The sequence below is a fragment of the Pongo pygmaeus genome, chromosome 1 (assembly GCF_028885625.2).
Source record: "Pongo pygmaeus isolate AG05252 chromosome 1, NHGRI_mPonPyg2-v2.0_pri, whole genome shotgun sequence".
Classification (NCBI taxonomy): Eukaryota; Metazoa; Chordata; class Mammalia; order Primates; family Hominidae; genus Pongo; species Pongo pygmaeus.
This window is the reverse complement of record NC_072373.2, coordinates 82,787,226-82,814,560: the sequence shown is the minus strand read 5'-3', so window position 1 is coordinate 82,814,560 and position 27,335 is coordinate 82,787,226. Positions and strand designations below refer to the sequence as shown.

General features: G+C 36.8%; 1 protein-coding gene across 6 annotated transcripts in view; it reads left to right on the top strand.

Moving 5' to 3' along the window:
* The window catches only part of POU2F1 (POU class 2 homeobox 1), a 208,076-nt gene that overhangs the window by 66,437 nt on the left and 114,304 nt on the right, over positions 1–27,335 (top strand). The window contains exon 2 of one of the 6 annotated variants that reach the window (XM_063649062.1): positions 18,167–18,267. The exons of the other annotated variants lie outside the window; for them this stretch is intronic. The gene's annotated coding sequence lies outside the window, so the exon portion shown is untranslated. The remainder of the gene's footprint in view (positions 1–18,166; positions 18,268–27,335) is intronic. 6 annotated transcript variants of the gene reach the window in all.

Here is a 27,335-nt window from a genome sequence, read left to right as displayed (position 1 = left end):
GGTTTTGATTTGCATTTCTCTGATGGCCAGTGATGGTGAGCATTTTTTCATGTGTTTTTTGGCTGCATAAATGTCTTCTTTTGAGAAGTGTCTGTTCATGTCCTTCGCCCACTTTTTGATGGGGTTGTTTGTTTTTTTCTTGTAAATTTGTTGGAGTTCATTGTAGATTCTGGATATTAGCCCTTTGTCAGATGAGTAGGTTGCAAAAATTTTCTCCCATTTTGTAGGTTGCCTGTTCACTCTGATGGTAGTTTCCTTTGCTGTGCAGAAGCTCTTTAGTTTAATTAGATCCCATTTGTCAATTTTGGCTTTTGTTGCCATTGCTTTTGGTGTTTTAGACATGAAGTCCTTGCCCATGCCTATGTCCTGAATGGTAATGCCTAGGTTTTCTTCTAGGGTTTTTATGGTTTTAGGTCTAACGTTTAAGTCTTTAATCCATTTTGAATTGATTTTTGTATAAGGTGTAAGGAAGGGATCCAGTTTCAGCTTTCTGCATATGGCTAGCCAGTTTTCCCAGCACCATTTATTAAATAGGGAATCCTTTCCCCATTTCTTGTTTTTGTCAGGTTTGTCAAAGATCAGATAGTTGTAGATACGTGGCATTATTTCTGACGGCTCTGTTCTGTTCCATTGATCTATATCTCTGTTTTGGTACCAGTACCATGCTGTTTTGGTTACTGTAGCCTTGTAGTATAGTTTGAAGTCAGGTAGTGTGATGTCTCCAGCTTTGTTCTTTTGGCTTAGGATTGACTTGGCGATGCGGGCTCTTTTTTGGTTCCATATGAACTTTAAAGTAGTTTTTTCCAATTCTGTGAAGAAAGTCATTGGTAACTTGATGGGGATGGCATTGAATCTGTAAATTACCTTGGGAAGGATGATGTGCCAAGTTTTAAATAGTTCTTTATTAATATTAACTTCTTGTAACTTTGATCTCTTTGCTGTAGTTCATTCTCTTTAGCCTTAGAGTCAGTCCCTCTTTCATCCTTCATGTCAAATCAGATACCTGTCAGTTTTGCCCCTAAAACACGTACAAAGTCTATCCTCATTGCTCCTGAGTTACTGTCTCATGTGGCACAGGATCAACCAGTAAGTTTCCATTCCTACTCTCCTGTTTAGAGCATTCATCAAAACCTCTGATAGCCTTTATTATCTTAAAAATATAGAGAGCATAGTGAAAACCATGTCACTGCCCTTGATTCTTATCTTCAAAATTATAGCGAAGTTAAGCAGTCTGCTAATTCTTATTTTCCTATTGTAGCCAAAGCAGGAATCACTGAGGTAATAAGTTATTGTTTATGCATTACCTTGTATTGTTGAGCACTAGAGATGTCTGTTAAAATCAGGGCAGAGAAATAGACAAGTAAACCACAGTGACAAGGTGGAGTAAAATAAGTACATACTTATTTTGTGTAGTGCTATGGAAACACAGAAGGGGCAAACAATACTGGTTTAAAGCTTGCTTTCAAAGATGGAAATGATTGTTTTAAAGCTTATTCTCAGAGACTTCTAGCAATATAATGGATTAGATAACCTAAAAATTCTGTGAAATGTCTACAAATGTCCATAACATTCCTTTACATGTTTTCCCTGCAAGCTCAAGGATGTGAAGGATTTCCCCAGGGCAACTGAAGAGAAAAATTAATGGTTATCAAGCTAATGCAGGGGCTGCCCTAAGTAAGGGCCTTTGTTCAAACCACACTCCAGAGCTTTGTGTTGTATTGGATCTTCTCGAGAAACGGCTGGATTTTTCAGGGTGGGGAAATGGAGCTGAGGATCCCTGTATAGAGCTGTAACTGTTAAAGACTTTATACTCTTAGTAAAAGGGTAGCCTGGGGGGAAAATCCACCCACCAGCAAAGTATAGTGATGAAGGCTTGTCTTTCTTAGCCTTAGATCCAAATAGAAGTCTTCCCTGAAAATTTAAACCATAACCCTTTTAAAATACAGGTTTGCTATTTGAATTTGTTCACCTGTGTGGTCTGGGAAACCCAGAGATAAGAAATTTAAAATGATCCTGAGCTAGAAGTGCCTCAAGTGCAGCAGAGGCAAATACATGGCCTTTCTGAAGGAATGTGCTTTCAACACAAGCTTCTCATATTCCTCCAGATTAAAGTTTTCCAATATTAGCCTGTAACCCAAAATGACAGAACCTAGGAAAAAAGACATCAGAAAGTTGCAGCAAAACAACCAACAAAGGAAAAAAAAAAGTCATTGAAATTTAGAAACTTAATGGACAAGTTCAGCAATAGATATGTTTTGAAGAGTGGTTTAGGAAATTAACATATGTAGTACTGCTTTGTTTTCTCTGAGTCTCTTTTCTCTGAGGTGAAAAATGCAAAAGAGAAGTTCAAAGTTATGGAAAATAGAATGAGGTTCAAAATGAATCTGATTGGAGTTACACAGAAAGAATAGGGATAATTCTCAGCTGCTATCAGTTTTAATACATACTGGCTGAGATTTGGTACAAGGCATGAATTCTCAGCTTTAGGAAGCACAGTGAAACTCCAAGCAGGATAGGTAAAAATTCTGCACCTAGACACATTATAGTGAAATTGCAGAAAATCAAATATAAAGAGAATATCTTAATAGAGAGTAGAAAAAAATAGATGATTGATCATAAAAGAGCCACATTTAACTACTCAGTAGTGATGATGGAAGCCTAAAGACGATCAAATTATAAAATACTGAGAAAAGATAACTGCCAACCTTAAATTTTTACCCAGGTGAACTTTAAGAGTAAAGATGAAATGACTTTTTGGACAAATAAAAACTGAGTTGGCTACCATCATACATTCTTTTAAAAGATGTACTTAAGAGAGAAGGAAATTGAACTCAGAAGGAAAGACTGAAATGCAAGAGGGAATAATGAGCAGATATATTGGTAGCCTGTGGGTAAATCTAAGTAAACTACGCTTATTTTATGACCTTGGTACATAGTAAATGCTTGGCTAACAGATATATTATTCACCAGTTTTCCTGAAATAACGTGTTTTCTTATTCCATTGTGACAGACAGTGGAATTGACTTCATGTTCAGAAATTAAGAGAAGCTGGAATCTCAACAGGATTCCTAACATGGTTAGTCTTATTTTTCAAAGTTAACAGATTCAGTGTCTTTATGAGCTGATTTGGAGTGGCTAGGTTTCTTAAAAATTTATGTTGGCCAGGTGTGTGAGCTCAGGAGTTCGAGTCTAGCCCAGGCAACATAATGAGGCCCCATCTCTACAAAAACAATTAAAAATTAGCCAGGTGCTGTGGCCCGTGCCTGTAGTTCCAGCTACTCAGGAGGCTGAGGCAGGAGTGTTTGTGCCCAGGAGTTTGAGGTTACAGTGAATTGTTATCAGGCCACTGCACTCCAGCCTGGGTGACAGAACGAGACCCTGTCTAAACAACAGCAACAACAAAAAAACAAAGATTTATGTCTACTTATAGGCTGCTGAGCAAATTTTAATTTAGATATTAACTGACTTTGCCCCCTCCTTACCAAGATCCTAATTTTTTGTGTTTGATTTATAGTTTGGATCTAGAATTTCCGTTCAAAATGTTCTCAGATTTCACAATCATTAAATAGAAGACAGTTCTAAATTTATTCTTTGAGAACCTGTGCTAATCTTGGGGGAAACATTATAACAAGAAGTAAAATAGAACTCAGTGCTCTTTAAATGGCCAAGAACATCACAAACCGGAAGCTTGGTCACTTATGGTCCTGACTTGTAAAAAGAAATATTTGCTAACCATGTTTTTATTTTTATTTTTTAAACTATTGAATTTCAGGTAGTCTATAAGGGGAGTATACTTGCAGTAGCATTTTGCTAGATGAGCTGCCTTTATTCCAAATCAATAAATGAGTGGTCTGAGCACATATTTCTTTTTTTGAAATAGTTTCTTTGAAATTTTATTGTGGACTTAAATTTAATATCCCTGATGTAATATTTATTGACTTTCTAGGCATCATTCATTCATTCAACAAATGTTTCTGAGTGCCTGTCAGATTCTACCACTAAGGTTGCTGTACTGAACATGACTTATAAGGTGCCTGTGCTCAGCAAGCTTACCTTCTAGTGAGGACTAAACAGAAACCAGACAAGTGAACAGGGTTTAAATTTAGGAGAAGTACATACAGAAAATAAAATCAGGTGATGTGATAGTGACTTGGAAGGGTCTCTCTGAGGAGGTGACATTCAGACAAAGACAGAGACCTGGGCAGAAGCATCTTCAGTGGAAGGAACAGAAATTCCAAAGGCTGTAAGGTGCTGGTGAGTGAGCTTAGTGTACATTTACATGGTACTGTAAGTGCCGAGAGGGTATATTAATGTGATGGTTTAATGTGACTAACATATTTTGTGGAAATTAATTTTGATTTTATGATCAATCACACCAGATTGCCATAACTTAAAATTTCTATCTCAGGTCTTAGGAGTTACACTAACTTTTACTCTGTTCTATATTTGGCCAGTGGAACTCAAACCTATTTGAAAACATTTGGTCTGAGATGTTCATTTATTTGCTGGCTTGTGTTCTGTTCTCTTTTAGACAGTTTTTTGTGACCCCATTGTAATGTAAAAACATTTAAATATTTGCTAAATTAGTTGAATTATAAATCTACATTTTTACATAGGGAGACAAAATATAATGAAAAATAATTATAGTAACTTGGAAGAGACTTCAAAGGCAGTATCCAAAACTTCAAATTATGTTATACAGTTTAAGCACTTAGTTCATTTTCTTTGTAATAAACCTTATTCCACAAATACGTAATTATTTACAGGATTCCTACATAAATAAGAAACTACTAAGATTGCATGAAGGCTGGGTACAGTGGTTCATGCCTGTAATCCCAGCACTTTGGCAGGCGGAGGCGGGTGGATCACTTGAGCTCTGGAGTTTGAGACCAGCCAGGGCAACATGGCAAAACCCTGTCTCTACAAAAAAATACAAAAATTAGCCCAGTGTGGTGGTGGTGGTGTGCGCCTATAGTCCCATGTACTCGGGAGGCTGAGGTGGGAGGATTGATTGAACCGAGGAGTTTGAGCCTGCAGTGAGCAGTGATTGTGCCATTGCACTTCAGCCTGGGCGACAGAGCAAGGCCCTGTCTCAAAAAAAAGTGTAGCACGAAAACCGCATGTTCTCTTTTGTGTTGAGATATGCATATGATTATACTCTTTTAACAAAATTTAGTAAAAGCATTTCTTAGCTTTTGCTCAAATTACAGATTCTATATGTCTGTCCTAACTTGTCATCCATCCAACTGAAGCGTCTGAAGGTCAGAATCATGTCTGTTTCATCTTTCTGACCCCATGGAGCAGAGTACAGTGCCTGTGCATAGTAATCTTTCAAAATTATTTGTTGAGTGAATGAATGTGTGAACATTTTATGAAATTATCTTTGAGAGTAGTTACTCATGATCAGTATACTTTAAAAGATTGGCAAAACATTGATGACTTTTTAAAAAGTCATTTTGGCCAGGAGCAGGGGCTCACGCCTGTAATCCCAACACTGGGAAGCGAAGGCAGGAGGATTACTTGAGGCCAAGAGTTCAAAACTAGGCTAGTGAACATAGCCAGACCACATCGCTACAAAAGAAAAATTTTGAAACCAGCTGGATGTAGTTGGCATGTGCCTGTAATCCCAGCTACTGGGGAGGCTAAGGCAGGAGGATTGCTTGAGCCCAGGAGTGCAAGGCTGTAGTGAGTTACAATTGCACCACTGCACCTGGCCTGGGTGAAAGAGTGAGACCCTGTCAGGAAAAAAAAAAAAAAAAAAAAAGTCATTTTATGAAATTGTTGGAAAATATGCATTTCTGAAAGAGAGGGGTCAGTGTGAAGAACACTCATCTGAACTAAGAATCAGAAAATGGATCTGAATTTCAGCTTTGCTATTCATTCAGTGTCCTTAAATAAATCATGCAACCTTGCACATCATTTCCTTATTTATACAATGAAAGCATTGGATTGATCATTGCTAACATTTCTCTCTACTCTAAAACTCTGTGATTTTTATCCTTTGCTATTTGCAAGAACCAGAAGAGATAAAGGTAAGGTTGCCTTTTGTGTTAGATTTGATTCTAAATCTAATGATATAGGACAGCGGTGCTTAAGCTATTTTTGTGAAGTGATAAGGAAAAACCCTGGGAAAGGTTCAGTGGTGGTTTGCACAGCTGATTATTTGTTATGATTAATTGTTCCACTTTTATTTTCTTTTGTGGCATGTAACCTAATTTTTCACTTAGTATTGGGATTACTTTAGTACAAACAAGTGATATATTTGTAAGAAGGGATCCAGAGATTATGGTAAAATGTCTGGATGCTGATGTTCTCTAAGTTAAAGGAAATTCTAGGGGATAGTCTATAATAAAGGAAAAAACACATTTTTTTAAGGTTTTAATTTTTCAGAGTGCAGGGAGGTGCTAGGTGCTTTTCTCACATTAAGTATAACATTTCCTTTTACAGTATGTCAGCATATTGTTGAAGTTTTCCAATATGAAAATAGTATCTACTTACTAGCGTATTAAAGCTTAGCAAGAGAATTTTAATAGCCTCATTTAGCCTCCTAAACAGTCAGAGGCAGGGAAATATTATTTGAGTAACAACGCTGTAGGTGCTCTCTTTTGTCTCTAGTAGCAAAATGAATTCTGGCTACCATGTACTGTGTAGGAGTGCTGCTGGCTTGAGGCTCCTGAGATCTGGCATGGCTGTTATGCTGACTTGTTTTCTTTCAAATTCATGTTAGAAAAATCTGTGCGTGTGTGTGTGTGTGTGTGTGTACACAAATATTTATATTACCTTGTCTCAGTGCTTTGAGACTGGGTGAGGCAGGGGGAAGAGCTGTTGAGGCTTTTTATAGATAAAGTTGATAATGCTTTTTTGACTTGGTTTTCTGTTACCATCTTTTCTGTCTCTATTATGATATCTATTATATAAGTAAGAAGGAGAAATGACACAAATGCCAGTATACCAATTCAAGATAGGATCTTGGTTTGATTTAGCTAAAATTTACCCTACTTATTGATGGCAATTTTTAATAATAGAAAACCATTCCTCATTGCTTGGAATTTTTATCTGCACTTTCCATTTTGAATATTATTGTTAGTTGTTGAACACCAGTTTTACTCTGCAGGGCACCAAGCAAAGCTTTAGAAATTTCTGCCATCATTAAACCCTGAACAGACTGATAAGCAGCAAAATTGAATCAGTTTAAAAAAAAAAAAAAAAAACTTGCTAGCAAAAAAAGTTGAGGACCAGATGGATTCACAGCTGAATTCTACCAAACATTAAAGAAGAATTGGTACCAATTCCAAAAGATTGAGAAAGAGGGAATCCTCCCTAAATCATTCTATGAAGCCAGTATCACTCTGATACCAAAACCAGGAAAGAACATTAAAAAAAAAAAACTACAAGAAATAATAAATAAATAAAAATTAAAAAGAAAACTACAGACCAATATCCCTGATGAACATAGATTCAGAAAACCTCAAGGAAACACTAGCTAACTGAATCCAGCAGGACATAAAAAAGACAATCCACCATGATCAGGTAGGTCTCATCCCAGGGATCCAGGGATGATTTAACATACACAAGTCAATAAATGTGATACATCACATAAACAGAATTACAAACAAAAACCATATGACCATCTCAGTAGACAAAGAAAAAGCATTTGATAAAATCCAGTATTCCTTTATAATAAAAACCCTCAACAAACTAGGCATAGAAGGGACTTTTACCTTAAATTAGTAAAGCCGTATCTGACAAACCCACAGCAAACATCATACTGTATGGGAAAAAGTTGAAAACATTCCCCCTGAGAACTAGAACAAGACAACAGTGCCCACTTTTACCCCTTCTATTTAACATAGTCCTAGAAGTCCTAGCCAGAGCAGTCAGGCAAGAGAAAGAAATAAACAGCATCCAAATTGGAAAAGAGGAAGTCAGACTATCATGATTGTATGCCTAGAAAACCCTAAAGACTCTTAGGTTCGAGAAACAAATTCAGTAAAGTCTGAGGTTACAAAATCAATGTTTACAAATCAGCAGCACTGCTGTACACCAATGACCAAGCCAAGAATCAAATCAAGAACCCAATCCCCTTTACAACAGCTGCAATAAAATATAAAATACCTAGGAATATACTTAACCAAGGAGATGAAAGATCTCTATAAGGAGAACTACAAAACACTGCTGAAAGAAGTCATAGATAACACAGACAAATAGAAACACAACTCATGCTTATGGATTGGAAGAATTAATATTGTGCCAGTCGACAGATTCAATGCAGTTCCTATCAAAATACCAACATCATTTTTCATGGAATTAGAAAAATACCCTAAAATTCATATGGAACCAAAAAAGAGCTCAGGTAGCCAAAGGTAATTGTAAACAAAAAACAAATCTGGAGGCATCACCCACTACGGGATTTCCAGTTATGCTACAAGGCTGTAGTTACCAAAGCAACATGGTACTGGTATAAAAGTTGGCATGTAGACCAATGGAACAGGACAGAGAACTCAGAAATAAAGCAGAATATTTACAACCAACCTGATCTTCAATAAAGCATACAAAAAAGTAAATTAGGAAAGGACACTGTATTTAATAAATGGTGCTGGGAGAACTGGTTAGCCACATGCAGAAGAATGAAACTGGATTCCTATCTCTCACCTTATACAAAAGTCAATTCAAGATAGATCAAAGACTTAAATCTAAGACTCAAAACCGGAAACAGAAGAAAACCTTGGAAAACCTCTTCTGACATTGGCCTAGGCAAAGAATTCATGACTATGGTGGCTCACGCCTGTAATCCCAGCACTTTGGGAGGCTGAGGCGGGCGGATCACGAGGTCAGATCAAGGCCATCCTGGCTAACACGGTGAAACCCCTTCTCTACTAAAATAAAAAAAATAAAAAAAAAAATTAGCCAGGTGTGGTGGCGGGCGCCTGTGGTCCCAGCTACTCGGAAGGCTGAGGCAGGAGAATGACGTGAACCCGGGAGGCGGAGCTTGCAGTGAGCCAACATCACGCCTCTGCACTCCAGCCTGGCGTGTAAAATTTTTTAGACGTGCACCCCGTCTAAAAAATAGTAATAATTAAAAAATCATGACTAAAACCTCAGAAGCAAATGCAACAAAAACATAAATGGGACCTAATGGAATCAAAAAACTTCTGCACAGCAAAAGAAATAATCATCCGAGTACACAGACAACCCACAAAGTGGGAGAAAATATTTGCAAACTATACATCTGACAAAGGACTAGTATCCAGAATCTACAAGGAACTCAAACAAATAAGCAGGAGAAAAACACAAATAATTCCATCAAAAAGTGAGTAGATGACAGGAGTAGACATTTCTCAAAATAAGATATACAAGTGGTCAACAAACAGGAAGAAGTGCTCGGAATCATTAGTCATCAGGGAAATGCAAATTAAAACCACAATGAGATACTACTTTATTACTGCAAGAATGGCCAGATCTGGTGAAAGGGGAACGCTTATACACTGCTGGTGGTAATGTAAATTAGTACAAGCTCTATGAAAAGTAGTGTGGAGATTCCTTAAAGAAGTAACAGTAGAAGGCTGGGCACGGTGGCTCACACCTGTAATCCCAGCACTTTGGAAGGCTGAGGTGGGCAGATGACTTGAGGTCAGGAGTTTGAGACCAGCCTTGCCAACATGTTGAAACCCCATCTCTACTAAAAATACAAAAATTAGCCGGGTGTGGTAGAGGGTGCCTAATCCCAGCTACTCAGGAGACTGAGACCTTGAACCTGGGAGGCAGAGGTTGCAGTGAGCTGAGATCACGCCACTGCACTCCAGCCTGGGTGATAGAGCAAGACTCCATCTCAAAAAAAAAAAAAAAAAAAAAACCTAACAGTAGAAATACCATTCTATCCAGCACTCCCACTACAGGGTATCTACCCAAAGGAAAAGAAACCATTATATGAAAAAGACACCTACACATGCATTTTTATTGCAGCCCAGTTCACAGTTGCAAAGATATGGAACCAACCTGAGTGTCCACTGACTAATGAGTGGATAAAGAAAATGTGATATGTATATACCGTGGAATACTACTCAGCCATAAAAAGGAACAAAATAATGTCTTTTGCAGCAACTTGGTTGGAGCTGGAGGCCATTATTCTAAGTGAAGTAACTCAGGAATGGAAAACCAAATACCATATGTTCTCACTTGTAAGTGGGAGCTAAGCTATGAATATGCAAGTGCATACAGTGATATAATAGACATAGGAGACACAGAAGTGGGAAGAGAGTGCCGGATAAAAAAACTACATAATGGTTACAACATACACTATTCAGATGACAGGTGCATTAAAATCTCAGAATTCACCACTATGTAATTCATCCATGTAACCAAAGCTATTGAAATTTTAAAAGAAATTTTAGCCGTTATTTTTGTGGAGCCATGAACATGATTCAGAGGCTAAATTGTAATAAAAGATTTCTCTTAATGTCCTACTAAGTTGGTTGCTTGGTGTTATCATAAACAGTGTAAAGTGAATGGGCCATAGAAGGCCTTCTTCTATAACAGGGAGAATAGGGAACCTCTTAAGGGTCGTTGTAAATTTTTTGTTGTAATTGCAGGATGAGTGTCTTTGAACATGAAAAAAAGTAAGAGTCTATGAATAGATGTGTTATGGAGCTGCTGTTTTTAATTCAGAAAGGAAGGGTGTATGGTAACTGCTATAATATTTTAAAAATCTTTAAAATTTTTATTTGGTCTAAAAAGCATTACAAGTAGAAAACTTTTTTTTTTTTTTTTTTTAAGTTTCTGTACAGTTAAGTCGTGAGTTGGACAAAGAATTTTTACCGAAGGAAATAGATTATTGGTGGAGACTCAAAGTAGTTAAGGGCAGCATTTTGGAGTTCATCCATTGAGCCTTTTTGCATTCAGGTAAAATGAGAGCTAAACTCAGGCCAAATGGAGAGATGGTCAGAAAGAATCCAGTTTTATGTTACTTCTAAGCAACCTGAGCTTAGTATTTGAAAAATCTTCATTCATATTTGTCTATTTCATCTTCATCACAGAACTTAGAACTTTCTCATATTGTAACACATCTTTATATTTAACATCAATATTGTAATTCCTCCCAAAGTGGTTCTTTCTTGTTTTTAATCTTTATCATTTTCTCTGTTGGACCTATTTTTAGGACTCTGGTTCATCTTAGCTCTTCATTATCTGAAGCAGAAAAACTTCTTTTGAGAGGTTCTTTGTGATAAAATAATAAAAACTGATTACACAGCATTGCACTCCATTATTTACACAGATTTGGGTAATAAAGGAAAAGTGGTCAGATTCTGGGGACCTAACCAAATATATTAGGAAAGTAAAGAATTCAGCTAAAATTATTTTAATAAAAATAAATTTACAAAAACTCGGTGTCCATTAAAAAGATTGAAACAAAAAATAGAAATGTATATGGTAAATGTTAACCACATAGTGTGAAACTACAAGTCCTTTTTCCTGTGTTCATATATATGTCCGTAGGTATATGTAAAAGTGAGATCATATCTGTAACTGTCCAGCATATTTCCAATTATATGCAAAGCACTGTAGTGTGAAATACGGGGACTGTTTGCACTTTAAAAACTTGTATCATGAAGGCTGATTTTTAAAAATAGGCTGGAAATGGTGCAAATATGCTATATATGTTTATATGCTGTATTTGAAGACTGATTTTTTTTAAATTATAGGCTAGAAATGGTGGTGCAAATATGCTTATATAACTAAGATAACTAAGTTGATGTGCAAGACAGGAAAGAATGGTTGAAATTAAAAACCATAATTTAATATTGATTTTGCACTAATAACCAGACCCAATTTTGGAAATTCCAACTTGTTCATAATGTGCATATACAACAGGAGTTTTGCAGAGTTTTGGCAAAGTATGTGGCAGCCACATGTCTTCGCAGAACACTGAAATAATCCTTAGTAAACTCTGGTAACTCTAACTTTTGAACACCAAATTAATAACTCTTAATAATTTAACGTATTTGTTATTGGTAGTTTGCTTTCAGCTTCAGACAATTGGAACTGGCTGAAATACAAAGGAGTTTGCTTGGCTAATCTGATTGAGAAACCAGAAGCTTCAAGGACAGTAGGACAGGGCTGTGTTTGGACTCTGCACTTCTGTGTTTTGCTTTACCCTCATGGTTGCAAAATAACTGCCAGCAGCAGCCAGGGAAATATGCTTCCTTGTTAATGTCCAGAGAAAAGAGAGTAGTCTCAGTATTCTCTATTAAAAGTAAGACTATATCAGAAAGGTTCAGGAGCTCTGTCGTTGATTTCACTGCCCAGAATTGAGTAAAAATTTGAAATGCAGTTCACTTCTGAACTAGGGGAATGGGATTAATCATTCAGGCCCTTTCCTTGTCCTTGCTCTTATTCAGCTAGAGAGAGTTGGAATAGCAACCAGCATGTACTACTACTATGTAAGCCCTCAGTCAAATATCACAACCAACAGAAGCAACAATTTTGAATCAGCTCTATCCCACTAGTGGCAGGAAGAAAATACTTTGGCAATCACTGGTGTAACGAGAAGTGGGCTGAGGATGGACCCTAAGGAACACTAACGTTTAACCAATAGAGCAAGAGGCCAAGGTGAGTGGATCACTTGAGGTCAGGAGTTCGAGACCAGCCTTACCAATGTGGTGAAACCCCGTCTCTACTAAAAAAAATACAAAATTAGCTGGGTGTGGTGGTGCAAGCCTGTAATCCCAACTACTTGGGAGGCTGAGGCAGGAGAACTGCTTGAACCTGGGAGGCAGAGGTTGCAGTGAGCCGAGATCACACCATTACACTACAGCCTGGGCAACAAGAGTGAAACTCCATCTCCAAAAAAAAAAAACCAACAACAACAAAAACAAACAAATAGAGCAAGAACGAGGAGCCTGTGAATCCATTTCCTATTTTATTCCATATTGCTTCTTTGATATGGAATAAGACAATAATGATGACTCCAGGATTTTTTTCTTTTGCATTTATTTTTCCAAGACTAGAGTAAATGCTGGAAACACATTAAAGTTAGAAATAGAGACTTGAATTTATTCTTTAACAAAAAATGTTCCTTGAACATTTAAGTAAAAATGTATCTATGATACAAGCATTTTCTAATTTAAGATAATAGCAAGCAGAAGAAAACAAGTTAAATGTAAATTTTTTTTCTGTTTCTTGCTCTGTATGTAAAGTCAAGAATCTGACCTTTGAGTAAATTTCATCATATTTCTTATCGTAAAATAGATTACAAGATAAATCCCTTTGAATTTGCTGGGGTGGTTTGTATTTTGTGTTTTCAAATTGTGACTGGTCTTCAGATTCATTTAAAATATAATTTTAAAAGTCCATTTTTTGGGAATGTAATACTGACGGCATTTAGCAATTTATTTTTAATTATGAGCTTCAAAAAACTATTGTTTGCTTGAATTCATTAATTTTAACAGCATATGGCATGTTTGATTTACCCAGTGGCTTTTCTTCATTAAATCTGTGTGTCTCTGGTCACTTTAATGTCACTAGCTTAGCAGTTTCTTTGAAGTGCTGCCCATTAGAATTATGGAAGGAAGGCTGGGTGCGGTGGCTCATGCCTGTAATCCCAGCACTTTGGGAGGCCAGGGTGGGCGGATCACCTGAGGTTGGGAGTTCGAGACCAGCCTGACCAACATGAGCAAACTCCGTCTCTGCCCAAAATTAGCTGGGCATGGTGGCAGGTGCCTGTAATCCCAGCTTCTCGGGAAGCTGAGGCGGGAGAATCACTTGAACCTGGGAGGCAGAGGTTACGCTGAGCCGAGGTCGCACCATTGCACTCCAGCCTGGGCAACAAGAGTGAAATGCCATCTCAAAAAAAAAAAAAAAAAAAAAAAGAATTATGGAAAGAAAAGAAATATGGAAGGAATTGTGATTGGATATACTGAGGTTAAAGGATAAAATGAAAAGTGTATCTTGTAGTATATGAAGGCAGTGTGGTTAGTTACTAAGGAAGAACTGCATCCTTGTATGTTTTTTAAAAAAATCTTACAAGTAGTAAGTGTTGTTAAAATGTATGACTCAAACTTCATACTCATCTTTACATACATATTTAATATGTTGAAAAAATTATTCTCCTAAAAGGAATAAATGGTTAGGTTTGCTGCCCTGTGTGGGAAGACATCAGTGATTGGAGATTGATTGTGATTAGTAATACATTATGAATGGTAGTGGATTGAATGTTCTATGTGCAAGGACCCTCCTGTCCTTGAGTGATTATAAACAACACTTGATTTTCCCTTGGTGCTTTACATGTGTAGAAATGACAGACACATTGCTACACAAATTGCTAAATGCAGTGCACAGACAGTAGTACTGAACTACTGTTTATCTCTGCATATCTTTTAGACAGTGAGATATTAGCCAACAGACTCAATTCAGGAGACCAGAGTTTTTTTGCATTTTATTTTGCTGCTGTTCCTCACCTAGTTCCAAAGAGTGGGATAAAGCATTGCATTTTCTATTTCATATTTGTGTCCTCTGAAGTTTGACACTAGGGGTCTTCTAGGGGTTTGTTAAAACCCAGATTGTTGGGCCCCCACCTCCAGAGGTTCTGATACAGTGGGTGTGAGATAGGGGCCAAAAAAGTGCATTTCTAATAAGTTTCCAGGTGATGCTATGATACTGATCCGGGTACTGCCCTTTAAGAATAGCTACTGTGCACTGTTCACAATAGCAAAGCCATGGTATCAACCAAGGTGCCCATTAATGATGAATAAAGAAAGTGTGGTACACAGATACCACAGAATGCTACACAACCATAAAAAGAACAAAACCATGTCCTTTGCAGCAACATGGATACAGCTGGAGGCTATTACCCTAAGTGAGTTATTGCAGAAACAGAAACCAAAATACCACATTTTCTCACTTGTAAGTGGGAGCTAAACATGGGGTAGGTACCACATGGATATAAAGATGGGAACAACAGACACTGGGGACTCCAAAACGGTCAGGAGGAAGGAGAGCAAGGGTTAAAAAATTCGAGATCAGGTACCGTATTCACTGTTTGGGTTATGGGTTCAATAGAAGCTAAATCCTCAGTATCATGCAATATATCCAGGTAGCAAACCTGCATATGTACCCTCTGAATCTAAAATAAAAATTAAAAATTTACAAAAAGAATTACCATTGTGAAAACTCTTATTTTTTATTTATTTTTTTGAGATGGAGTCTTGCTCTGTCGCCAGGCCAGAGTGTAGTGGCGTGATCTCAGCTCACTGCAACCTCCACCTCCCGGATTCAAGCGATTCTCCTGCCTCAGCCTCCGAGTAGCTGGGACTACAGGCGCACGCTACCATGCTCACCTAATTTTTGTATTTTTAGTGGAGATGAAGTTTCCCCATGTTGGCCAGGATGGTCTCGATCCCTTGACCTCGTGATCCGCCCACCTCGGCCTCCCAAAGTGCTGGGATTACAGGCATGAGCCACTGCACCCGGCCTCTTATTTTTATTTTTTATTTTTTTGGAGATGGAGTCTAGCTCTGTTGCCCAGGCTGGAGTGCAGTGGCGTGATCTCGGCTCACTGCAACCTCCAACCCCCTGGTTCAGGCAATTCTCCTACCTCAGCCTCCTGAGTGGCTGGGATTACAGGCCCATACCACCACGCCCAGCTAATTTTTGTATTTTAGTAGAAGCGAGGTTTCACCATGTTGGCCAGGCTGTTCTCGAACTCCTAACCTCAGGTCATCCACCTGCCGTGGCCTCCCAAAGTGCTGAGATTATAGGTGTGACCCACTGTGCCCAGCTGTAAAAACTCTTAATTTTAATTAAACCAAGGAACTGTCATATTAAATTTATTTGAGGAAAAGATGCATAGTATTTACTACTGTTTAGATTAGACTTTATATTGGTTCTCTCTCTCTTTCTCTCTCTCTCTCTCTCTGAATGTTACTTATTACATTAGGTGACCCACAGGGAATATTCACTTAAAATTTTATGTTTCTTTAGTCAAAGAATGGTTATCACTTGGTAATGGGCATTTTGTTACTTTTCACAGACACATTAGTTACTGCTGTTGGGCTGAAAGCCACTTTTGGACTAGCAGAAAATACCTTGCGTTATTTTGTTTAACATTTCAAGCAAAGATAAAATTTTTAAAAAATTGTTCTTAACTGAGGTAACGTAATTATTATTTCACTAAATGAATATTGAAACTTTTAAAACCAATCTGAAGCCAGTACAGCCTCTTTGCCATAGCCAGCTGTGCATGTTGCTATGGAAACTCAGTAGGGACTAGCAGGATTACTGTTGTGAGGACCACACCTGGTTTATTTGCATCCAGTTTAAGTTGGGGGAACATTTCAAAAGAATAAAAGGTCTCAAGATGTGCCAGTGGACAGCAAGAAAGAGCTTGTTAGTTTGTAACCATCATATTGGAAGGGTTGGTAGGTTTTTCTTACTCCTTACAGTTCCTGGTTGGGAGGGTTTGGTGGATGTATTAAAAATTTGTTTTGTGTATTCATTTCTCTCAGTTTTCCGCTATTCCTTACGGTGTTTTTTGGTTCTGTGTGCTTTTTGTTTTAGGTATTTCTTCTTGTAATTTAAATGTTTTTTTCATTCTCTTAAAGAACAAAGTATGGACAGATCAAAATTTTTTAAGAGGAAAGAATTTAATTTCTTTTCAGTTGTATTATGTAATAAAATGTCTTAATAAGGTTTTGATCACTGTTAGCTATGGTAGAATTTTATGTTGATCTCTGATTTTAACTAGTATGAGCCACTATGCTCCCCTTCACTCACAAAAACAACTCCTTTTTTTATCCCCCCCACGAGACGGAGTCTTGCTCTGTCACCCAGGCAGGCTGGAGGGCAGTGGCACGATCTCGGCTCACTGCAACCTCCGCCTCCTGGGTTCAAACGATTCTCCTGCCTCAGTCTCCTGAGTAGGTGAGATTACAGGCACACGCCACCACATCTGGCTAATTTTTTTTTTCTTTTTCTTTTTCTTTTTTGAGACAGCATCTCACTCTGTCACCAGTTTGGAGTGCAGTGGCGCGATCTCTGCTCACTGCAAACTCTGACTCCCTAGTTCAAGCGATTATCTTGCCTTAGCCTTCCGAGCAGCTGGGATTACAGGCATGCATCACCATGCCTGGCTAATTTTTGTATCTTTTAGAGACAGGGTTTCACTATGTTGGCTAGGATGGTCTCCTTCTCCTGACCTCGTGATTCGCCTGCCTTGGCCTCCCAAAGTGCTAGGATTACAGGCGTGAGCCACTGTGCCTGGCCAACAACTTTTTAAGAAGACACTTTGAACTGCATTTGATTTTGTTTGTACCATTGCATCTCAGCTGTTCAGATTCATGAAGTAGGAACATCACTGAATGTATAGAAAAAAGTTATGTGGGCCGGTTATATGAGCACTGAGTATGGATATATAAAATTTACATAGTTTTCATTAATTAGTTATACTACTCAATCAGTTACACTGACTTATACCAGTTATACTAATTATGCTAAATCAAAAATAGCTATAATAGTACAAGCATATGTTAAATAAGAGTCATAGCGTGTACCATTTCTTTATTGGTTTATGTTGTTTGAATTCTATCGATCAGGATTCTGAGGCCTTATGACAAAGAGGGTGATGGGCAACCAGTGATAGTAAATTTTCACACCTGTGTGTACCAAGTATTGGTCTTTCTCATTTTCTAAATACAAAATATAATCTTGCATCTTTTTTCAGAATACATCCATAGCAACCTGTATGGATCCATTGCTATCTATATCATCTATCTATGTGTATATATAAAGCCAATAGATACTTGTATTGTATATTAGGGGGAGGTTAATGTCAAATTTGGAGATCAGGATTTTTTTTTTATGTTAGTGAAATGCACCCTTTAAAAAAAACCTGAGTAGGCTGTTTTATACAGCTTCATGAAAGAATAGCACCATACGACACATGTTCAAAGAACTTTCTGATTTATCTCCATGGTCCTTTAGTAAGGGCAGGTACTAGTTATTTCTGTTTTGTAGGTGAGGAAATAGATAGGAGAGGTGCCTGCCTAAGGCAGCTAATCTAAATGTGTCCTGATGGATAGTCTGGTGTCCCCCACTGTGTGTAATTGTTCTCTAAGTGTTAGGTTATTTTATACAGCTTACTCAGTTTTGCCTTTTTCTCTTTTTGTGTTCATAGACTGGAAAAGTAAGAAGAGCTTTCCTGCCTTTTTAATTACCAAACTACTCTCAGTTTTCAATGAATCAGTTCAAAGAAAGAATGCAGTCTTTCTATACCTGGTAAATATTTTCTGCTAAATAAAGCTATTAATTTAGTAGCATCTGATAAATCCAGGTGTTATGATGATTGCCTTTAATTTTGTGGAATGACTATTAAAATGACTTATCAAATATATATTTTTCTATTTTTAACTCTGAAATTTGTTTGATATTTATTGATATGATGGAGTGATGCTTGGGATGCCTGCGACCCAGCCAGCAATGGAAAATAGTTTAGGATTGGCCTTAGTTCTTAGATTAGACTCTGGTGTCTTTCGAAAAAGTTGTGAAATCAGTGGAAATAGGGTATATAAATATATTTTTATATCATCTTTATTCTGTGATGATATATCATTAGCATTAATCCCTGTATGATAGTTTAATAGAAGCACTTTGTAAATAATGGTTTTATAAAATTAATGTAGTAATGAGAATATTACATTTTACCATTTTACAAATTACCTACATGAAGATTAAAGAAGTAACTTGCGAAAGAAGTTTAGTTAGCTAGTGTAGAACAGAGATCAGACTCCAGTTCAGAATCTACGTCTGACTCCTAGTGTAGTGCCTTTTTTATATTTTTATTTTTAAGTACTTTAAGTATAAATGTACATGTCTAAGAGAATAAACAAACCATAGTGATGTTTCACATGGATTTTTCTTTTGATATAGCTTATAGTGTTACAGTGTTACTGTTAACAGTATTAACCATTAATTAACTGGTATGTGCCTTTGAAACTTTTGTATGTATTATTTTATGTAAGCCTACGTAGAACTCTTGAGAGTATTACTGTCCATTTTACAGATGAAAAAACTGAGGCTCGGAAAGGCAGTCATATAGCTCAATATGCTAGAACTGGAGTTTAAACCTAGTTCTGTGTTATTTCAAAGCACGTTACTAAACTGTTTAGCCTGCTTATTTTTTAAATGAAAATTTATGTGATCACAAATTCAACCCATCTCATGTTAACTAACACTGATTATGGAATCATTTCCTCTCTCAATTCACCTATCCAAAAATCTCAACATTTTAGAGAGAGGTGAGGTAGTGTTGAGAAACCATATATTCCTCCGTAATGATTTTAACTAAGGGAATCATACTATTTTTATAATGTAATTCAAAGATATGAATCTTATCCCCCTTTAAAAATGTTTATGAAATATTTGTATATCGTAAACTATGTTGAAGTTCAAGTAAACTAATTTGGGCAAGTCCAAAGGGATATTTTGTGTGACTGAACGTTTATCTCATGTTTTCACTTTTTTATAGTTGATAAGCAATAATTTATTTTCATAAGACATTTTAAAAACGCTTTTCAAAATTAGCTGACACCTTTAATGAAAAAAATGATGTTATAGAAAGAGTATTATTCAGAAATTAATGTAACATTTCACATCTGACTGGCCTGGGGGTAAATAAAGGCTTATTATCATGAATGAAACTGTAATGATGAAAAGTATAGAGAAAATTTCCTCTTAGTAAAATAGCCAGAATGTCTGAGTTTGCCAAAACCAGGAGAATCTTTGCTTTAAAACCTGTCTCATTCCCTGAAGTTCACCTTTCCTCAGGAATCTTTCATTAAATTACTACCGCTATCTGGCTGGCCAAAAGAGGGTGGGGACACGGAGAATGTAGGCAATTTTTTTTTTTTTAAACGGGATCTCTCTCTGTTGCCCAGACTGGAGTGCAGTGGCGAGATCTCCACTCACTGCAGCCTCCATCTCCCAGACTCACATGATCCTCCCACCTCGGCCTCCTGAGTAGCTGGTATTACAGGCATACACCACCACACCCAGCTAATTTTTGGGTTTTTGTTTTTTTTTTTTTGGTAGAGACTGGTTTTTGCCACGTTGCCCAGGCTGGTCTTGAACTCCTGAGCTCAGGCAATCTGCCTGCCTCGGCCTCCCAAATTGCGGGGATTCCAGCCATGAGCCACTGCACCAAGCTGAATGTGATATTTAAAATACCTCTTTTAATAGCTCATATCATGTAACTGTTTATTCCTGGTATGGTGTGGAGATCTTATAGCAAATAATTTTTAGTTACATGCATTTTAGCCTATGCTATTCAAAATGAGAAATAAGGTACATTTGATTGCCTAGTGCCTTTCTATTTTGGGCAATCATATTTAGGACTTTATACAAGGTGAGAAGCATTAACAGATAGTACTTTGATTTTACTTTTTAGTAAAACTCTTTCACCTAAAGCTTATAAAGATGATGTGAAATTTATTGAGATAATCTGTCATTATGGAAAGATTACAAAGTTGATTACCCTAAGTACACTTCTACCACTCATCCTCTGAGTAGAAGGGCAGGAGGGTGGGGCAGGGCTGGAGCAACTAACATTTCCTGGAATTCCTACTCTGCTGGGCATATGGTAGACATGTTCACATGTATTCTTTTATTTTTAGTATACATAGAAGTGTAGAAGTATAGGAAGTAGGGCAAAAAGAAGAAAAGCGTTGTGCATGGAATTATTCCTTCCTTTTTGTTTGAACGGTCAACTTGTTAACCCTCCACATTCTTTCTTCATCTGCTTTTGGCAGCAGCAAATACAGTTGATTGTTTTCCAGTCTCTGAATCATAACAACCTGAGATTGCTGTATAGTGTTCACCTGGCCAGAGTTGCTTCTTTAAGTTTTCAGAAGACAACATTTATACTTCTTAAAAAATGTTATTTGAGGATTAAAACATGAAGACAAAAGAAGAAAAGGAAAACCACTGGTACTTCAGACATGTTCAGATAGTCCTAACACTATTAAGACTCTATTCCTGTGTACAGTAAAGATGATTTTCTGGCCTGTGGATTAAAAAGCATGGAAATACTCAAGAGCATCACTTAAAATTTTTTCTTATACTAGGAGAAAATGTTTGACAGTTGTATTTATTAAATATTTATCAAGATATAAGACCATTATTTTTATAATTCCTGATTACTTTCAAAATAACATATTAATTTTAAAGATAACCTTGGGAGACAGCATAATTCTCACTTTTCAAATGAGAAAATTAAGGTTCAGATGTTAGATTAGTTTTTTAGTAATGCCGTTAACAGGGTACTGCAAACAACAGAAATTTGTTGTCTCTCAGTTCTGGAGGCTAGAAGTCCAGAATAAGGTTTTAGTAGGTTTGGTTCTTTCTGAGGGCTGTGAAGCAGAATCTGTTCCATCCCTCTCTTCTTGTCTTCATCTGTTCTATGTCTGTCTCTGTTCAAATTTTCCCTTTATGTAAGGACAGCAGTCATACTGGATTAGGGCCAATCCTAATGACCAGATCTTAACGTTTGCAAAGGCCCTATTTCTCACTAAGATCGTATTTACAGGTATAAAGGGTGTAGACTTTAACATCTTTTTGGGGAAGACACAGTTCAATCCATAACAGATGTTAAGTCCTTTCTTCTCTTAAATAGTGTCTCGTAAGTAGGAAAGTTCGACATAGCACATTGTAGTGCCACTAAAATGGTAGTTTTAAAAGAACATGACAATGTATTTATAATACCACATTTAAAATTCATTTTCTAATATTGTCTTATGTCTGGGGAGATTTTATTTTAAATTAACTAAGTTTCTAAAATATTAATAGAATTTTGGGTTGTAATGGTTTCAGACTTTTTCTTCAAATAATAAGTAAGTGATGACACCAACTGTAAAGTTATTCAAAACCCAGTGCTTAGATCTGGCCTTAAGTCTGAACTTCCCTTAATAAAATGTAGACTTTTAAAATGTGGACTCCTCTGTAAGATCTTGAAATGTCCATCAGAATACTGTTTAAATTGTTGCAAGAGCAATCTGACAGTGGAATATCTGTACATTTCATATTTATGTAAAAATTGTGGTTTTACCAGTGTTAATACACATCTTGTGACTAGGGATTTCTGTAGTGTTGGAGAGGTCAAAGCTGTACTAGGATAACCAAAGAAAAAACTGTATACTGGTTTGTTCATCTGTTTCCTTTTTCTTTCTTTGCTGTTTTTTTAAATTTCAAAATAATTTGAGAATTACAGAAAAAATGAAAGACTAGTGCAAACAACTCATCCTGGAACCTTTTGAGAGTAAGTTACTGACTTGATGCTCTGTCACCCCCACTACTTTAGTGTCCCTACAAATAAGGACATTCTTCTTCATAGCCACAATACAAAAATAAAACTCAGAAAATTAACATTGATAGATTACTATCGACTAATCCGTAGACCCTATTCAAATTTTGCCACTTGTCCCCAAAATGTCCCTTACACCAAAATAATCCAATCCGAGACTGCGCATTGGATTTAGTTGTCATATCTCTTTACTGTTGTTCAATCTGGAATAGTTCCATAAGTCTTTTTGATTTCTAGGGTCATGGCACTTTGGAAGAATACATTTTGTGGAATGTTTTTGAATTTGGGTTTACCTGATGGTTCCACATGATTAGATTCAAGTCATGCCATGCATCTTTGACAGGAGTGTCACAGAGTGATGCTGTATTCTTATTGCATCCTTTCAGGTGGTGCAAAATTTTTGTTTCTTTTTCTTTTTTTTTTTTTTTGACGGAGTCTTGCTCTGTCGCCCAGGCTGGAGTGCAGTGACGCGATCTCGGCTTACTGCAGCCTCTGCCGCCCAGGTTCAAGCAATTCTCCTGTCTCAGTCTCCCGAGTAGCTGGAACTACAGGCGCACAGCACCACGCCCGGCTAATTTTTCTATTTTTAATAGAGACGGGGTTTCACAATACTGGTGATTCTGGTCTCGAACTCCCAACCTCAGGTGATCTACCTGCCTTGGTCTCCCAAAGTGCTCGGATTACAAGCCTGAGCCACCGCGCCCAGCCTGTTTCTTGACTGATTACGTTACCTTGGATCGCTTAAGGTGATGTTTGTCAGTCTTCTCTTCTGTAAAGTTGTGCTTCTCTTTGTAATTAATAATTATTTTATGGAGAAACTGTAAATTTTTCATCACCAAGTTTTCATTTACTAGATTTAATAGTGGTCCTCTCTCCCTCCCTTCCTCCTTCCTGGGTCTCAGTCTGTCCCCAAGCTGGAGTACAGTGGCATAATCGTAGCTTACTGAAGCTTCAAACTCCTAGGTTTAAGAGATCCTCCCACCTCAGCTTCCTGAGCAGCTGGGACCACAGGTGCATGCCACCACACCTGGCTGACTTTTCAGTATTTTGTAGAGACAGGATCTCACTATGTTGTTCAGGCTGATCTCAAACTCCTGGACTCAAGTGATCCGTCTGCCTAGGCCTCCTAAAGTGCTGGGATTTACAGGCATGAGCCACCGTGCCTGGCCTTTTGTTATTTCTTGACTGAACTTATTACTGTGATGGTTTTCAAATATTGATTTCCCAATTATATTATTCTACATTATTTGGAATCCTACTATAAGGAAAAGCTTTCTCTTCTCTATATTTATTTATATCTGTATGGACTCATGAATTCCTTTAAGCAATAGTTATAATTCATTCATTTTTTTTTTCTTATCCAGATTGTCTAAAATTTGGCTAATGGAAATCCCTTCAAATTGGTCTTGTATCTTTTTCACATATTCTCATAATTTTTTAAAGTGCTTCCACTAATAGTTTTTTTTTTTTTTTTTTGAGAATCCCTGTTTTATTAATAGTAGAAAGTAGCATTTAGAAGTCAAGATGGGGGTGCCAAGTATGGTTATTGCTGTAGGGGTCCTATTGCCCCCAGGCACTCCATGGACAGAACTAGAGAATAGAATATATGTATATGTGTGTGTATTTTACTTAAAGCTGTGTTTATTTCTGCATTTATATATTTTGAAAACCATTGACTTTATACCAAAACTTCTAATTCCAATTTAGTATTATAAAGTTGATTCTAGTTTTTTTCTCTGTTTAAGGTTTTAGTTCATTTCCCCAACAGTGGTACACTTAACTCTCATTATCCTTAAAATAATTACTTACTACAGTTTCTCTCTCCATATAACCAGTCTCCTCATTGCTTCTCCCCACTCACTTTCCTAAGCTTGGATGCCTGCCTTGCTAAGCCCCATCTAATGACTTTTGGACTGAATTATGAAAAAAGTTCATTTTTTAATGACAAATATTAAAGTAAATTGGACAATTTTGCTTCTACTACACCACCTTTGGTTAATTTGCTTCCTCTATTCTTATTTATTTTTAATTTGGAACCCTATTAGCTCCATGTTGATGGAAATTCTTTGAGATTTTTTTAATTAAGCTTAATTAGGCATTTTATATTATCTTAATCCTACTCTTAGGAGCTGTTACGTTTAAGGTGTTAAAGATAATTAGCTGGCTAACTAGAGATGCTCTGAACATTGATTATTTTTAATTTCAACGCATATAATCAGTTTAAAATAAATCGCTTTCATTATATGAAAACATTCCATCATTTATGAAGAACAATAAGGACTTTTTTAATGTTTTTAAGTCTTAAATTGACTTAATGTTTTAAGTCAATTTAAGAATGGACTTAAATTCTAAATTCTTTTCATAGAACATTATTCTTTTCATAGAACATTATTTATGAACAAATAATGCCAGAAAATAAGATGAATTCCAGAAAACTCAAGGAGTTACTATATGTGTGAAGATGATTTATGTGCAGATTTTTTCTTATTAGAATGGTCTAGGGATATTGATTAACTTTAGAAGTTGTTAGCAAAATATAAATAGCAAATATAAAAAGAATATTTAACTCCTGAACTGTTAGAGAGGGGAAGAAAGGGGAATAAAGAAATTGCATTTAATATTAAAAACCAGGAAAGAGGGGGAAGGGAGATCCACAACAAAGAACAACTAAAGTAAATAAAAGCTATAAAATGACATGATGGGAAAAGGCCAAATATATCAGTAATCACAAAGGAAGTAGTAAATGGGTTAAACAAACCTCTACTCAGATTGGATTTTTAAAAAATGAAATGAAAATCCTATCTATTTCTTTTCATAAGTGACATACCTAAAACCAAATGACACAGAAAAGATAATTAATGAATCTATGGAGCTATGCCAGTCAAATAGTATAAAAACAAAAGAGCTGTTATAACAGTAAATTCTGAGGCCAAGAAAAGGAGGGAGGTAGATAAAGGAGGATAGTTTTAAAGTGATAAAGGAACAGTTTACCAAGCAGAAATGTCCATGTGCCTAATCAATAGACATAATTACCACGATGACAGAGATGTTAGGATTATCTGACAAGGATTTTAAAGCAGCTGTCATAAAAATGCTTCAATGAGTAATTATGGACACACTTGAAACAAATGAAAAAAATATGAAGTCTGAGCAAAGAAATAGGCCTCAGTAAATAGAAAATATAAAGAAAAACTAAATAGAAATTTTAGAACAGACAGCTACAATATCTGGATTAAAACTCACTGTGTAGGCTTACAACAGAATGGAGGAGACAGAGTGAACTGGAAGATGGAACAATAGAAATTACCCAATCTGAACAAGAAAGAGAAAAGAGAACAAATAATCAATGGACCCTCAGGGACCTTTAGGACTACAACAAAAATTCATCTGAATACCGGGAGGAGAGGAGAAAGAGGGTGGGGCTGAAAAGTACTTTCAGAACACTGACTGAAAACTCCCCAAATTTAGTAGAAGACATATACCTATATAGATTTAAGAAACTGAGCAAATTTCAAACAGAAAAATTTCAAAAAACAAAAAAACTCCAAGATACATTATAATAAAACTTATATAAACTGGAGACAAAGGAAAAATCTTGAAAACAGAGAGAAATGACACCTTACCTATGGGAAAAACAATTACAGGGATAGTGGATTTCTTAGCAGAAACCATGGAGGGCAGGAGGCCAAGGCATATTTTTCAGGTAGGGAGAGAGCTCAAACTCCCCCAAATCTGTATCTAGCAAAAAATATCCTTCAGGAATGAAGGGAAAATCAAGACATTGTTAGGTGAAGGAAAAGAAAGAAAATTTACCTCCAGCAGACCTACCCTAAAAGAATGACTAAAAAACAAAAGAGAAATGTAATCATGTTCCATATAACAATGTTTCAGTCAATGATGGACAGTGTATGTAACCGAGATCCCATAGGTTATAATGGAACTGAAAAATTCCTGTTGCTTGATGATGTCTTGATGATTCTGGCCCTGTGTAGGCCTAGTCTAGTTTGAGTCTTAGTTTTTAACAAAAAAAATTTTTAAAAAGAAAAAGCTCATAGAAAGGATGTAAAGAAAGAAAATATTTTTTGTGCAGCTATACAATGTGTTTATATTTTAAACTACTATGGGTTATTATAAACATTTATTTATTTATTTTATTTTATTTATTTATTTATTTTTTATTTTTTATTTTTTTTGGAGACAGAGCCTTGCTCTGTCGCCTAGGCTGGAGTGCATTGGTGCAATCTTGGCTCACTGCAGCTTCCACCTCCTTGGTTCAAGCAATTCCCCTGCACACTAAGCGTGGCTAATTTTTTTTTGTTTGTGTGTCTCTCTCTTTTTTTTTTTTTTTTTTTGAGATGGAGTCTTATTCTGTTGCGCAGGGTGGCACAATCTCGGCTCACTGCAACCTCCACCTCCTGGGTTCAAGTGGTTCTCCTGCCTCAGCCTCCTGAGTAACTGGAATTACGGGCATGCGCCACCATGCTCAGCTAATTTTTGTATTTTTTTTAATAGAGATGGGGTTTCACCATTTTGGTCAGGCTGGTCTTGAACTCCTCACCTTATGATCTGCCTGCCTTGGCCTCCCAAAGTGCTGGGATTACAAGCATGAGCCACCATGCCCAGCCAATTTTATTTTATTTTTATTTTTATTTTTATTTTTTGGTGAGATAGAGTCTTGCTCTGTCACCTAGGCTGGAGTATAGTGGCACAATCTCAGCTCACTGCAACCTCCACCTCCCAGTCTCCTGCCTCAGCATCCCAAGTAGTGGAATTACAAGCATGTGCCACCACGCCCAGCTAATTTTTATATTTTTAGTAGAAACGAGGTTTCATCTTGTTTGTTGTTGGCCAGGTGGGTCTTGAACTCCTGACCTCAAGTGATCTGCCCGCCTCAGCTTCCCAAAGTGCTTGGATTACAGGCATGAGCCACCACACCTGGCTAAAAGTCAAAATTTTTTTTTTTAATGAAAAGTTTATAAATTAAATAAGT